General features: G+C 42.4%; 1 protein-coding gene across 3 annotated transcripts in view; it reads left to right on the forward strand.

Moving 5' to 3' along the window:
* HIVEP2 (HIVEP zinc finger 2) overlaps window positions 1–15562 on the forward strand; it is a 104945-nt gene that overhangs the window by 13542 nt on the left and 75841 nt on the right. For 2 of the 3 annotated variants that reach the window (XM_061378314.1, XM_061378312.1), the window contains exon 2: window positions 14150–14215. The gene's annotated coding sequence lies outside the window, so the exon portion shown is untranslated. Of the gene's footprint in view, window positions 1–14149; window positions 14216–15562 lie in introns of those variants that run through there. The other variant, XM_061378313.1, reaches the window with a different exon arrangement.

Raw genomic sequence — 15562 nt, forward strand, 5'->3', positions numbered from 1 at the left:
GAAGCTGGATTACTTAGGAAAGATGTTGAACAGTATCAGTCCCGATATGGACCTCTGGGGGGTGGGGGGGGGTCACTTGATAATGATCTGCATTTGGACATGAGCTGTTGACTGCAACTCTCTTGATATGGCCATCCAGCCAATTCCTTATCTATTGAATAGTCCATCTCTCAAATCCCTATCTCTGCAATGTAGAGAGACAGTGATGTCATGTGAGGTTGTGTTAAAGACCTTATAGAAATCAAGGTAGATGACATCATTTTTCCTTGTCCACCAATGCAGTAAGTGTAGAATAATACATGTAATAAACCTGTCATGTTTTGATAGTTAACTTTATTTGATCCCTTCAAGTCAAGTGGCATACACAGGATGTAAACAGACTGCTGAGATTACTATTATTCTAAAAATACTTTTAAAAAATTTTGGTAAAAAGCATATATCAAAAGTATTTTTGATTAATATATTGGAATAGGAATGTATGTTTTCCTCAATTTACACTTACTCAGCTGTAAGTGAGCTAGTTATTTAACAGACTCAAACTGGTAAAGTGAAACGAAGAACTCTCAGATCCTTTTGCTGCAGCTGTGGAAGAGGCTATTGCTATCAAATGCTAATCTCTTATTTCAGGAAGTTGTTTTTTACATTAAATAACTAAAACACAAGCATAACTCCCACCACTAGCACCCTTTGTTACTCATCTTAGATTCTTTCAGGGGTGTTTGCATGCAAAAGGAAGTAGCAGGTTCCTGCTTCCAAACAGAAAAAAATCATCATGTAGTCTTAGAAGCCTCTTCTAATATTTTAATTTTACTTTTCAGTTATAATCAATATTACCTGTTTTGCCATTGCTGGCACTGGGAGAAAAGCCCTAAGAGGTTGATGTGCAGGCAGAATGAGAATAGCATGACTATTTTTATGTTTCTGACATCAGTGTCCTGGTTTATCTAACGTTGTATGACACAGCGACTAAATGTTCCATACTATTCCATCCTCAGCGAGCCACATACCTTTTTCTAATATTGCCCCTTGTTTCCAAAGTTGTAGAAACTTTAAAAATATAATTTGCTAATTTGGGGTGTTCTCTTACTGTCTGGAAAACCAATAGTCTCTTTACTTTCCATAAACAATATTCCTACACTACAGTAGTGTATATTCCTGACTAGATATCTTGAGTCAGTAAGAGATAATTTATCAACTTCCTACTTCAAATATGGCATTTTAAAAACTATCATGAAGCTTTGTTATGACAGGACATATCTGCACTCTTTTATACTTATTTAGATGGGTATATTTAGTTACCGTCAAGATTCCTGTTCTGTCCTGTTTTCATTATATTTACCGTTTTCAGTCTATTTTCTGTTTTGAAAAGCAATACATTTGCACTGGGAACAGTAGAGGCTGCTCCTCCTAGCAGATCCTCATTTTTCCACATCTCTTTTTACTCAGTATTTTGCCATCTTCATGGCCCATCTGTCACATTCCCACATCTGTACCTATTCTGTACAAGGGTTTGCTGGGTTCCTTTATGTTTCAAGAAAACAGGCTTTGGAAAAGTCTGTTTCCTTCCAGAAGCAGTTGCCCAAACCAGCCTTGTGCTAGGGCTCTTGTATGAGAACTGACAGAACTGACAGCTGCTTGGAAGGAAAAAAAAAGAAAAAGAAAGAGGAAAAGTGAACTATGCCAAAAATTTCACTTTCCACATGGAGTAAAATGCCTGTTTTACGTGAACTATTCCTTTTGACTATTCCTTGTTCAACCAGCCCCTTGGTCTTTTAATAATGTAGAGATTTGGACTGCATCCCCTTAATGAGTACTGACTAAGCCTGTTGTGTCCTTTCCCAGGCAGCATGTGTGAAGGTAGAGTTAGCTAAATGTTCTAGTAAGGTGCTAGAGAAAGGGAGCCCCAGGTCCCTTCCAAATGCCTGGTCACTGTGATTAACCCTTTCTCTGTTTCAACAGGCAACTGGTATATGGGAATTTAACTTCCCAAGTGTTTGAGGAGTTACTGCTTTGCAACTGCTGTTCAGACACAGAAATAAGAGAGTGTATTCTGCAGCTTTCCTTTTCCCAGTCAAGGTAAAAACAGACCTTTTGAGAATTACAAATGCAGCCCTCAAATTTAGTCAGTGTCACAGTGTTTACGTTGAGCTTCAGATCATGGTCTCCCTTATATGTTTACTTTGATTAATGGTTGATAGTGTGCTATGGACCTCTCTGTGGCTTTGACTAAATGCACAGAGACATCCAGCTCCAGCCAGCCTGTGCTTCCTGCAGCTGGGCAAGGAGGAAGAGAACAGAGCTTTAACCCTGCTTTCCACACGTTCTCCCCACCTCTCATGTCCTTGGAGTGGCCAGCGCCCACCGGTGTGACTCAGAGCAGGCGCACCTGCTGGTGGAGTTGCCAAAGAGCTGTCCTGGCAACTTCATGTTGCTCCTCCCTTGGTGCTGGGGTCACCAGAGGCACAGTGTCTCCTGGGGTGGCTCTTCATCAGCAGGGATTTCCCTGTAGACGGGGGGATCTTCTGCTTGAACACCAATTCATTGGCCTCACCTCTCACACTAGAGGCAGTGTTCAGGGTATGCGTTAGCATCTCTGACTCATGGCTTTTACACATTTGAAGATGCAGCAGTGGTCCAGGCATGTCCCTGGTGTGGTGATGGGGCTGTGTGTCTCAGTCATTCCCAATACAGCCTTTGTGGAGAGGGGCTGCAGGGAGAGGGGACAGGAGCACAGTGGGTGGAGTAGGAATGTCAGAGTGAAAGAAGCAAGCTCATTCCACTCAGGCTTCCGTGATGGCAAAAGGGCGGTCCCAGGCTGCAAGTTGTGAAACTGTCTGATCCATCACTGACTAATGTTACATGAATTTCAGAATGTGTGGCAAAACATAATATATGGCTTATAAGCGGTTTAAAGGTGGTTGCAAGGCGTCCCTGCCCATGGCAGGGGGGTTGGAACTTGATGATCTTAAGGTCCTTTGCAACCCTAACTATTCTATGATTCTGTGGGGTGAGGGGGATTATGATACTTCTGAATAGGTGAGGGGCTTTGTGTATTGCATGTATTTTCCCATGGAATTTGCAAACTTGCTACAAAGTATATTTAGGCACTTCCCAGGTTCTTGGTGATGTGGTATTGCCCACATTTACACCTCTCCTGTTTTTCATGGCACTTGTGTTATTCTAAGAGGTCCTACAGTTGAGAGCACATGGGGATTGGAATGTTTTGACTCCCACATCTTCTGTAGGAAGCAAATTGTTTTATTCCAGGGCGTTGCGTTGAGTAGGCACCAGTGAAAGATCCAGGAATGGAGGAAGAAGAAAAGAGAGGCTAGTGCCAGGTGTCTGCAGCAAATTGGTTGGGATAATCAGCTAGAGGGCACCAATGAATGTTTCTTCTTCAGGCTGTTAAATTAGGCCATGTGGACTGCCAGCATATGTAGATGCATGAGAGAAATGTGAGGGCTTTGCAAAAGCAGTTCTTCTAAAAATAATTTTGGTGTTATTTTTGATAATGTTATCACAGATGAAGAAAATGAGGTAGATATTTGTAGTCTGGGACATTTCTTTCTCCTGCTTTACAGGGTAAACACTATAAATCCTTGAGTGTTTGTTTGGCTAGGTAATGCTTTCCAAAAGTATGTCAATGAAGTAGGCATCGGAATCACAAAATACTTTCCTATATTTAGATTTTAAATATGCACTAGAAAGTCATTAACTTTTAGACTCCTAAGCACCAAAATTGCTTCAGAAAAGGGGATTGGAGGTTAAACTCAGTTAATTAAAAAACCCTAAGATTTTAGTATTACCAAAGATGCACAGTCAGTGTTTCGCCGTCAGCAGTTTTAGTTGTCGCACTTACAGCCTACTAAGTCTGGTTGCTGGGAGGGCATGCAAAGGCTCCTGAAACTGTTGAAGGGGGCAGTGTAGTGAGTTTACTGGCTCACTGGTTAATTTAGGGGATTTTGGTTTAAGCTTCATATGAATGCCAAAAAAAAACCAATCCAGTTGCACAGAATCATGGAGCAGTTTAGGCTAGAAAGTGTTTCCGTGGGTCATCTTTCTAGCCTCTGCTTGAAGCAGGTATATGGTACATAGTTTTGCATGTCATTGATAACTTGCTTTTACATAGTTTTGATTTATGTGAGAAAGATTAACTATTCAGGTCTTTTTTTTAGTAGTGAAGAGGCAATTGCCAAAGAGGGGTAAAAATGAAGCCAGAATTATTTTGCAAAGAAGTTTATCCAGACAGCGTTGAAGCATCACTGAAATATCCCGCACCGTTTCACATACATTTATAAGTTTTTTTAAGAGCATACATTTCTCTTGGGTGGCACAAAGGACTCAGTTTAAACATTTGTGAATCAATTTTAAATTGTTCCTTTCATTGCTGGCTAATAATCAGAAGGAATTGGTAAATAGTAAAAGCAAAGGCTATACAGCGTTTTATATAGCCAGTGGTTCTGTTTAGACTTAATCCCTATAATGCAGTATTAAAATTTACAAAACAGCTTGTAATTGCAGTAGCTTATTTAAACCAGCTATTTGTGGTTATGTCTGCTGAGGAACTTAAACTTCAACGTTCCCTAGCCATCTAATAGCAGCAAATTGACTGCGGGTCTCTTGTAAGAATATCTAAATGTAGGCTGTTGAATAATCCCTTTGGGGGCCCTGTAACTATTTTTGTGCCTGGATATGCGTCATCAGTGGGTATTTTCTCTGGTGACTAGCTTACATCAGTAGGTCTCCTACCATACACTCTATCAGTGAGTGACTTATGATTGATGGGAGTCACGGCTGCTGTTTAGCTTTTATCTGTGACCTCAAATAATGGACAACAGGAATTTCCAGGCTGTTAAATTCCTTGAATGACTGAAGGCACGGGATGTTTCTGCTGATAAATGCAGGTAGTACAGAGATACTCAGTGTTCATCGGGGGCTGAGGCGGGGAGGAAGGAGAGGGGGGTTCCTCGGCTGCAAGGCGGTGAATCCGGCTCCGACGTGTAGCCGTGCGGCACGCTTCCCAGCGTCTGGAGAAGCAGCTGCGCCGGAGCAATGCCGAGCGACCGTGATGCTCTGATGAACTCTCCCGAGCTCTCCAGCCATACGTGTCTGCCGGTGGCAGTGGCATTTCAGTGTGTTCAAGTGGCTGATCTGTAAGGTAGTTTGTCAGTCTGCGTTGTCCCAGGGAGGCGCAGTTTGCAGCTCCGTGGAGGGAAGTGCTGTGGCATTTTCAGCTGCAGCCTGGTTGGTTTTTTAACCCTTTTTGTTACTGCCGATAGGCAGTGAGCGGATCTGATGGGGTGCTTAACCCAGGTGCTATCTGGACTAAATCTGAAAGTGCAGTAGGTTGCGCGGTTTTAAGGTTAAGTCGGCCTGCCACAGTGACCCACTGAGCATGTGGTCATAGTTCATTGCCTGGTGTTCAGTACTTTGTAGTATGAAAATAAGTACTGCAGATACTAAGGTATCCCCTCTTTCTCCTTTAACTGTGTCTTTCTCTCAGAAGCTGGCATGCAAAATGGGGCTGCAAGACAGCTACAATATTTTTGTGAGTGCAACCTGTGATGAGCCCTGCAGTGAGGCACTTTGTCATTTCTTGGTCTTTCCCCCCTATTCTTTCTATCTCTCCTGGGCTCAGTTGCTTTGATACATCTGTGATAGGAAACAGGTCAGCTCTCTCGTGAACTCAAGCTTAAAAAGTCTCTTAAGCCCTTCTGGCAATGAGGGAGTGAAAATGACATGGATGCTCTCAGTGTGATTGATGATCAAAAAAAGTCCTTAATGCTGTTTATTGTGCGGCATTGTTTGGCTGAGGGAGGATAGCAGCTGGATCCAAATTCCTCCTCACCACTTCTTCCTGTTGGCAGGTGGCCCTCCGCATGGGCTGGGCTTGCAAACTCTCAAGCGGGTCTTACTTACATGAGTGCCTGCTATTGTTTTTCACTCAGGTGACAGCAGACTGGGTTTTGTGCAAGATTTTGAGACTTGAAAACTTTCAGAGGGAGAACAGGAGCTTCGTTTTAACTTGCCCGTGTTTCTCCTCCTCCGCACGTACTAGCCCAGAGGTTGTAGTTAATGAATGAAACCAGGCTTCCTGCAGGAGGCAGTTAACCCATCTCTGTGCGTTTGTTGACACAGTGCTTACATAAAGCTGCCTTCAGTAGCAATGCATGTGCTGTCATCGTGCGGATGCTCTCGCTCTGAGCAATACAGGTTATGTATACCTTTACAATCCTTGCAGACAGGTGCCTGGTACAACATGTGCGCTGGGTCTGAAGCAAGTTTCCACATCTGCTGGCTAGTTGAGTGCTGGTTAAGGATTGCGTTCAATAGAAATAGTCGGAAGAGAAGTGGCAATTAAAAATAGGCTTGGAATATCAAGGGAGAGGAGGGAATGAAAAGGTTTTTGTTGAGCTGTGGTTTACAAGTATACTCTGGCTTTGCCTCTATATTTTTTAGTTTTCAGTCACTTCAGTAAGACTTTGCAATTCATGACAAACTGGTTATATAATACAAAATCTATAAAAAGGTAAGCACAAAAAGCTTTATGAATCTAGAATAATCTGCATTAAAATTCGGTGAGTTTTTCAGGCTACCGTGCTTACAAAATGTTAAACGTGCTGACTGGCTAATGGTGCTGTATGTATTACTTGCCATAGGTGTCTAGGAATCATTATGCCCATTTTGGCTAACATTGACCTCATTTGCCCCCCATTTTAAGGGGATTGTATTTCAGAGTAGTGATAGTATTTTAGGGTAGCTTTCATTTACTGTTTTTGTGTGAGAGCACAGCATCACCAGCCTTCCAGAAAGACTATGTCAGGCTTTCAGAACATTTCAGAAAGGGTTGTCATTTGCTAGGAAAAAGTGTTGGCAAGTTGTCTGCTATTTCCTGATGCTTGGCACTGGGGCTGTCTGTGAGGGCGAGGGATAAAGTCCAAACTGACATGTGGCAGTGTGTGTAGGTACCTCCCTGTGTGCTGTGACAGAGGTGTCATGCTGGGGACAAACTAATTTAGATGCTGACCCGGCAGTGAAGTCACGCCAGGTGGATGCCTGGGTCCATGTGCCTGTGCTCTATTCACTTCAGTGTCTGAGTGCAGGCACCAAGTTCTGCTTGCACAGTTTGCATTGAGGAATGATGACCGCTGTGGCTAAAGCCTTGTTTTTCCGGAAGAGCCTTCGCCTGTTTGGTGGCCAACTTTAAAATCTTGTCTGTCGCCCTGGACAACAGCTAACCAGGTATTTCATCTTGAAAGTTAAAATAATAAGATGCCGTGAGCAAGAGATGCTGCACATTCCCTGTAAGTCAAAGCATCTGCTGATGCATCTTGTAATAACTACACCAGCAAACCTCTCCCTCCTCCAGCGAAGTGTGTTGGTGTTTCAGTGTGCTACTAGTTCCCAGTGGGCATAGGACTGTAATTACCATGCTTGGGAGGCGGAAACGGAGACTGAATCTGACATGGGAATATCAGGGGCTTCATTCTGAAATTTTTTTAAAGATTAAGTACAGTTTATTTCTCTCCTGCCTGTTACAGCTATTAGTGTGTGCTCTGTACGGCTGCTGTAGCATCAGGTATTTGTTGAGGGTCACAACAATGTTATTGGTATTTAATAGTTTTGTATCATTTTGTCAAAGTACTCTCAGTGCTTAAATACTCTTGAAAAGAAAGAGGTGGCCTGGGATGGGAAGAGCAGCAAAGGTAATGCATAGCTCACCCTGCTCATGGACATCCCTTCTGAGAGCACCATTTTGTTTGAAGAGTGACTGTATGGAGCAGCCAGTGCTGCTCAGCCATTAACAAAATCGTTAATGCAACTAGAGATATATTGCTACTGGGATCTGTCTAAAAGTTGTAAAAGTATTCTGAAATGTGAGGCAAAGGAGTGATTTCAGTACTTCAGGCCATATGGTATCTTTTCATTGTGTTAGTTCAAAATCATCGTATTATAGTCCTAAATAGCTGACCCATAAGATCCCATTGAAAATATTGTGCCAGTTCCTAGATACTAAGAAACTCCAATTTTGGTCAGATTGAGTGAGGAACGGCTTGGATAGTTTCATTGGTTTGTTTTGTGTTTTGTTTCTCCAGGTATTTTGAAGGAAATATGGGTTAGCCATTGACTCATTTAAACATTATTTTGCTGCAAGGAAGAATAAGGAGTTACTCCTAAGTGTTGTTGATGTTTGTGAGTGGAGGAATCAAAAGCAAAGAGGAAGAACAGCAATGCACTGAAATGGCAATTAGGGATATGGTTTACTGGTGTGCTTGGCAGTTTTAGGTTAACAGTTGGACGCAATGATCTTTAAGGTCCTTTCCGACTTGATTGATTTTATGGCTCTATGATTCTATGAAATAGTAGGAGGAAAGTACAGCATGAAAGAAGTTGGAAAAGTGAAAAAAAAGATACTGGTATTTCATTTTTGTTGTATTTAATTTTTTAAAATCCAATTGATAAGATAAATGTAGAGCCTTCTACCCTTTTGATGCTAGTGTGTGCAATAATGTGCATGAATGGGGTCAGATAACACTTCAGCTCATCCTGCACACTCTGGGCCTGATGACCTTGGTCCTGAAACCTTTGCTCATCAGCTCAGCCATTCCTGTAAACAGCCGGTGACTTTCATGAGGCTGTTGGGGGTCCAGGACCAGGCTGTCAGTAAGTGAATAGATTTGTAAATGTTACCCTGGCATGGAGCTAGTTTGAAAGGAGTCCACCCATTTGTTTGCACATGGGGAAGAAGAGAGAAGGAGTATATTGCAGGTAGAGCCGCTGTACTTTGGCAGATAGGAAGGAACCTCCTTTATGTCAGGAGCCTGGCACCAGCTCCTGTGCACTGTGGCAAAGTCTTTTCTTTGTCTCCTGTTTTGTTTCCAGTGTATACACAGTGAGGTAATTCCTGTAGGGATTTTTGCTCTTGGCAGTTTTTCTCTTCAGTGCCACAAAGTGAGCATTTTTCCTGCAGGACCTCAAACAGCTCAACAAGTGGTGTGCTGCCAGTGACTCAGTGCAGACTCCCTGTCCATCTGCTTGCAGCCACGAGCGCTCCCTACCAGCCTCCTATTTTCAGATACAAAGCTGTATGTGAATCCTGATAGGAGAGGGTAAGGGACAGGGTTATCCTGGGTAAGGATTCCATGAAAGAGGTCTTGTACCCCAAGGAGATAGTGAGGGAAGAAGCTGACTTCCAACTGAGGTTAAAACTTTCCGGAGTCAAGATTCTGGCCCTTCACAGGGTGTTCGGGTTGACTCGGAAACTTTGTGTAAAGGAGGTTAGAAAGAAATGCCACAGGCTGGTATCCCCGGGAGCCTCGATAATGTCAGGACACCTGACAGTATAGCAGTACTTTAAAAATATCACTGCCATGAAGGATTTACATGATAGTGCAATAGCTAATAACATGAGTGCAGTACAAGGCACCAACTCAAGATTGCTGAGTTTGCCAAGCGTCTGTAGTTTCATGTCGTGACTTTGTCCCTCTTCAGGCAGGCCTTTCGCGTTGAAGAGTTTTTCCAGGAACTCATCCAGCCTTTCTTTTTCCCAAGCAGAATTGCCAGTTGCTACCCTGCTGGTTAGAAATAATAGCAACTAAGTTGAAAAATTTGATTTCTTACCAGGTAGTCATTTTGATTTCACAAACTTATTCCAACATTCTCGAGGATGGACTCTGCCACTTTCCTTCTTACACACTTTTTTATACTTGGAGGCAGTGAAGTGAATGTACTTTTGGGGATTGCTTTGCATGCTGCCTATGATTGTTTTTATTCAGGGATAGAGGAGATATAAAGTCATTCTGTGAGGTTCTGACATCTGCTGTCCCTTGCATGAGAGCTAGCATGTCAATCTGCAGTGTGAAACTCCTTCCCTCCCCCTCCAGGGAATTGCATTTACATATAAAAGGGCCAGCAGAAATCCTAATCTGAAAGTCTGTAATTTGGGAATGAGAAAGAAATGGGGTTATGACAACTAGGAGACACAAAACTCTTTAAACCCCCTTTCCCTAATTGGCAGGGAGAGGTAATAGTAACCGAATTTTCTTAATGTAACCAAATCATTGAGCATCACATTGAATAAAGAGAAGAGAAACCTTTGAGATTGCTTTGCGAATACATCTCCATCCTCCATAAGGCTCAGGGCCATTTGCTGATGAAATACAGCATGTCATTAAATGTGAATGGTGGTGATTTTTCACCCTTTGACTCTTGACCAGGAGCTCAGGTCTCATTCCACCATAAAGCTGCTGCTTACAAAGGAAGCAAGGTTGCAAGTCAGAAGGTCAGTTGCTCTTTTTAGTTTAGCATTTTCTGCCTTGTTTGCTATTAAATTAGATATCATGGTGTTGAAAGCATCAAAGCCAAGATCACTGAGAAGGGAATAGCAGTCTCAAAGAGGTGTAAAGGAGTAAAACAGTGCAAATGAGCAAAAGGACTATGAGGTTAACTGCCAGGAAGAAAAAGCCCTGTTACAGTGGAGGTCTGTTCTCCTGATGGAAACCAGAAGAGCTGATGAGTTTGAATGACTCAAGAGTGACCTGGGAAAAACACTGTAGAATACACTACATAGATTTTTCTTATTTGGGTATGAGATGATCTAATAGACTTTGGCCATTTCCTTTTTAATCTAATTTCTGGGATTCTATGATCACTTTTTTAAAAGGTCATTTTTTTGCCTGAAATCTTCCTGAAAGTTTTCGGCGCAATTTAGCATAAAGGGAGGCATTTTGCAGAAATCCAACCTGGTGGTATTTTGAGGACACTAAACATATTTTTCATGGCTATATCTTGCCCTTACCCCATTGTAAAATCCCCAGAATACTTGAGAGTTTTGCATTAAAATTGTATGTTATTTATATCCAGGTACTCTCCAGAGGCCCAAGTCGTGTCAGAGTAGCCAGAGAAGCCAGCTCTTCAAAGCTACAGTTTGGCTTCACAGGAAATAATAATCAAGCCTACCATACTGTAACTAAAATATTCAGACACATGAATCTTTTTCTTGACTTCCTATAAAAATGTCATTTGTAGCTTTATTTTGTTTGTTCTGGTTTGACTATAATATAAACAAGAGTTTATTAAAGCATTAGCTCTAAGTTGCAGTTCTTTCTTGAGAATGCAAAGGCTTACAAAAAATATTATTGAGACTGCAGGGCAAAACCATGTATTAAAAGAAAAATGAATAATGGGTGTGTTTTCATATGGATTTTTTAAAAAGTACAGCTTGTAGTTGAACTAAGTGTACTATTTCTTCCACTGCAGCCAGGAAGCCCTCATAGACTTTTGACAGTGCCGCCAAAAAATTAATGCTTCAGTTGTTTAAAAGATACCAAAAGCTTGTTTGACAATTGTAATCTCTTCCAGGAATTCCCTTTCCCATTTTCCCTCCCTATAAAAACTGATAACAAGATGCTTATATGGCAGAAACAGAAAGTCAGAGGTATGTTACAAAGCATTGTGCATTCCTTCCAGCCTCACGAGATGAGGCACGACATCTCCACAGCAGGCTAGGAAATGTGAGCACTTCACTGTGTAAGCAGCGTTTGCTTCAAGGATTAGCTGTGTGCCAAGACAGTGCAGATTTAAATGTTTCCTGAGCCAGTTATGAGTTTTTACATAACATGGCAGCCAACAGGAGAGCTGTTGGAGATGGCTGGGTAGGAATTTGAAGCAGTGACCAAGGAAAGAAAAAAAGAAAGAAAGTAGAGAAATACGCTGCATATGCCAACATCAGTTGACACAGCAGAACTGAAGGCAGGGATAAGCAGGACCAGCCAGGCTTCTCTTGAATTTCTCTCCTCACTTTTACATGCAACAAGATGTCACGAACTGAAGTGAGGCGCAGCTTGAACTTTTGTTCTGAAGTGTATCAAAAAGGCACTACTGAAACGTGAACTTAAAGGTCAGAGTAGTTCCCTTTTCTGTAACAAATTCTCAGGACAGTTGTTAATACTACTCTGTCTTGTAAGACTGGTCTTTAATAGTATTCACTGATAAGTAATACGAAATATATAGTAGTACTGTGGCTGTGGTGATGAGCGGTTTGTTCTTCTCTAATGATAGAAAGGAGATCTTATGTTAGGAAGAGTGAGATAATTACAGAGGTTGCCAGTAAAAAAGCCACTGTGGTTGCAGAGGGTGCCCTTGTGTTCAGCAAATGCCAATTAGAGAAATGTCACTTTATGTGTACGATGGGGACAAACAGTTGTACAATTATGTGCTGTGTCAGAGGGGCAAGTTACTTTTGCCTCATAGCCATTATTTTAAAGCAAAAACAACTATTAGGCACACAAATATCAGGCATTGCAGAAGGTGAAAAGTAAAATAATGACTTTGAAAATGCAGGCTAAAGAGAAAAAAAAAACAGTCAATGTGACAAGCCTTGGTGTTCCAGGATGTAATTTTTACCCTGTCTGCACTATATGGTTTAGAGACATCATCTTTATATAATGGAGAAGTGAACACTTCCTTCTGCCACTAAAATAAAGTTAATATACTGTTATGTTGTTCTGATGCTTGGAAATGGGAAGGGAAGAAACATTTCTTTCAGTTACCTTTTTTGATACTCAAGTGTTTTTAATCCATGAGCCTCTGTAAATGAGTTTGTGTACTTCCTTCCGTTGTACTAGCAAGATCTGGTACCACCAGTACACCCTGCTCTCAGTTCTTACGTGGCTCTGACTTTAGTACATAGATTAAAGGGAAGTTCTGCAAGTGACTTGGTGCAGGACATGGCCTTGGGTGTTTATTACTTGCACCTGTTTGTAGGTGTTCTACTTGGTATTTTATTTTGCATGTTTTGCCTGAAACTTTGTTAGACTCAAGTCTAAAGAGGCAGAAGGCTCTGTAGATGCTGTGGCCATCTCGGATATGTACAGGATAGGTGTGCTATATGTGGATTTGTGAGTTTTGCCCTGAGGCTGTCAGGTTTGCCTTCCTTTATGATGTGGTTGCCATCTGTGCTTTTGCTGGCTTTGTTCCGGGTCATAAGAAAGAGCACACTTCAGCAGAGCTTATGTTACCGTCAGTGGCCTGAACCTTTGTGCTCACTTGACCTCATACCTCTAGGAAGCTCAGCTGGCAAATGTAGCACAGACCTTTGTGGCAACACGCTCTGGGGTGCGTGGGTTGCCGGGTAGGTTGGCCTGCTTCCATATATGCCGAGGTATTTTCACTGACATGCTCTTTTCACAGGTTTGAAATGGCTGCGGCTTTAAAGTACCAGCTTTCCCTAAAGAGGAAGCACTGCGCTCGCCCAGGGACCTGCGCGAACCCGGTGTCTGCTGGGGCAGGACGGGGTGGCAGAAGTTAAATGTAGAGCGTTAGTTTGAAAAATCTTGTGAGGTCACCATCCTTTTAAATTGGTTTACACAGATGGCTGTCTGGTTTGTTGCTTTGTCCTTGCTTAATAGTAACTGTTTATGGAAAAACGAATTGCTGTGCAGAAGGAGGTCCAAAAGCTCATGCTGTTGTTTCCCTTGCTGAAGATCTTCATGTTATTATGGGCATGCAAAGATTTGGCCTGAAACCGAGATTAATTATGAAGCACACAGTGAATAATTAACTGTTTGACTTGTTCCTAAGCTGTGTAGTCACCGGGTTAGAAATGATTTCCCAAACTGCAGGAGATAAGAGAAGGCTATTCCTGGTTTCACAATGTCTGTATTGTTGGGGCTTTGTGCTGTGTGTACTCTGACATCAGCTGATACCTATGCAAGCCAGGTCCAGCTTCTCATCCAAACCACTTCCTGGGGTTTTCTTGGGTAATGGCAGTGATTCAGAAAACACCGCAGTGTCTCAGGAAGCTGTTTCTTATGTGTTGCGCCCAGACTGTGTGACCGGAAAGAGATGAGATTGTTAAGAAAGTTTTGATCTTAAAAATACCCACTTTTTTTTGTTTGTTCTGCATTCACATATTTAGATGTGCATTGCTTGGCTTGTGTCCTACTGACCTGTTCATAGGCTCGATGTATGTATTGTGTAAGATACAGGAACACGATGTGAGGCCCGAGCCTGAGGCCAGCCTCCAGGTAGAGATGCTGATTTTGCATCCACAATTGTTCCTACATGACAAAAAAAAAACCCCAAGAAATAGATTTTTATTTTTTTTAAGGAAATAAAATCTAAATCATGGTACTCTGCACTTTTGCAGGACTGTCTACTTAAGAAGCTGAGAGTGAGGTAGAAACTTTGATGAAGCCTCTGTTCTGTGAGGTGGGTATGCGTTTTTATTACTATTTTGAAAAAGCATAGAAAATCAAAACCATTTGCCCCGTGTCCAGATTCAGAGCTACTTAAGAGCCATGAATCGTGTCCAGAAGTTTTCTGCCACAGCACGTGTTCTGATCAATATGTACAAATACCCTCCTCAGGAAGGAAGTGATGAGTTTTTGCATTCTGTTAGCATTTGAAGTGGGTCTTTTAATTTTTGATTTCTGATGACTGGAGTAAGTAAATCTGAGATACTTTTCCTCCACTGTCCTGCTCTTGTTGCATTGTAGGGAGAGATAAAAATCCGTGATAGAGAGTCAGTGGAACTCCAACGTGTCCGCCAAAACGTGTCCAGGCCAAACATGATCTGGGGTTCAGAAGGGTTCAGTGTGTTTCTTGTGAGACCCCGCTTGGAGTACTGTGTGCAGTTCTAGTGTCCTCAACATAAGAAGGACCAGAGGAGGGCCATGAGGATGATCAGGGGATTGAAGCACTTCCCGTATGAAGACAGGATGAGAAAGTTGGGGCTGTTCAGCCTGGAGAAGAGAAGGCTGCGTGGAGACCTCATAGCAGCCTTCCAGTATCTGAAGAGGGGCTACAGGGATGCCGGGGATGGACTCTTCATTAGGGACTGTAGTGATAGGACAAGGGGTAATGGGTTAAAACTTCAACAGGGGAAGTTCGGGTTAGATATAAGGAAGAAGTTCTTTACTGTGATGAAGGAAAGGTGATGATGGTGGTGAAGCACTGGAGCAGGTTGCCCAAAGGAGTGGTAAAAGCTTCATCCCTGGCAATGTTCAAGGTCAGGTTGGATGCTGCTTTGAGCAACCTGGTCTAGTGGAAGATGTTCTCCTCATGGTAGGGGTGTTGAAACTAGATGATCTTAAGGTCCTTTTCAATCCAAACCATTCTATGATTCTGTGATTCTATTACTTATTTATTTTAGCATTTTGTCATGGTCAGATGCACCAGAAGTCTTTTAATAAATCCCCTTCCACGCTGAGACTTGCAGCTCAGGTCTGCAGACCCGTGAGGGCTGGATAATTTGAATAAGTCTGAGAAGTGAAACTGAACATTCATAGGTGCAGTGACTACAGGCAGCAAAACTAGTGAATCCTTCTCATTTTGATAGCTTTTGTCATTATGAGATCTTGTCAGCTGCACTTGCCCTCTGCATGAGCAACTCAGATGTGGACCCTCAGAGCTTCTGTGCACTGGGCTGGTCACCCACCACTGCTTCTGGGGCACTTGTTTTGTCAGTGGCCTGGAGAAACTCACTCCTGGGTTCTTGGTTATTTGCACCAGTTTCCCTTTTAGCTTTGGGAGGTAAACTCTGTGAGTGAGCTTCTGCCTC

The sequence above is a fragment of the Neopsephotus bourkii genome, unplaced genomic scaffold (assembly GCF_033783945.1).
Source record: "Neopsephotus bourkii isolate Nb327-2 ecotype Australia unplaced genomic scaffold, CSIRO-AGI_Nbou_v1 NB_1765, whole genome shotgun sequence".
Lineage (NCBI taxonomy): Eukaryota > Metazoa > Chordata > Aves > Psittaciformes > Psittacidae > Neopsephotus > Neopsephotus bourkii.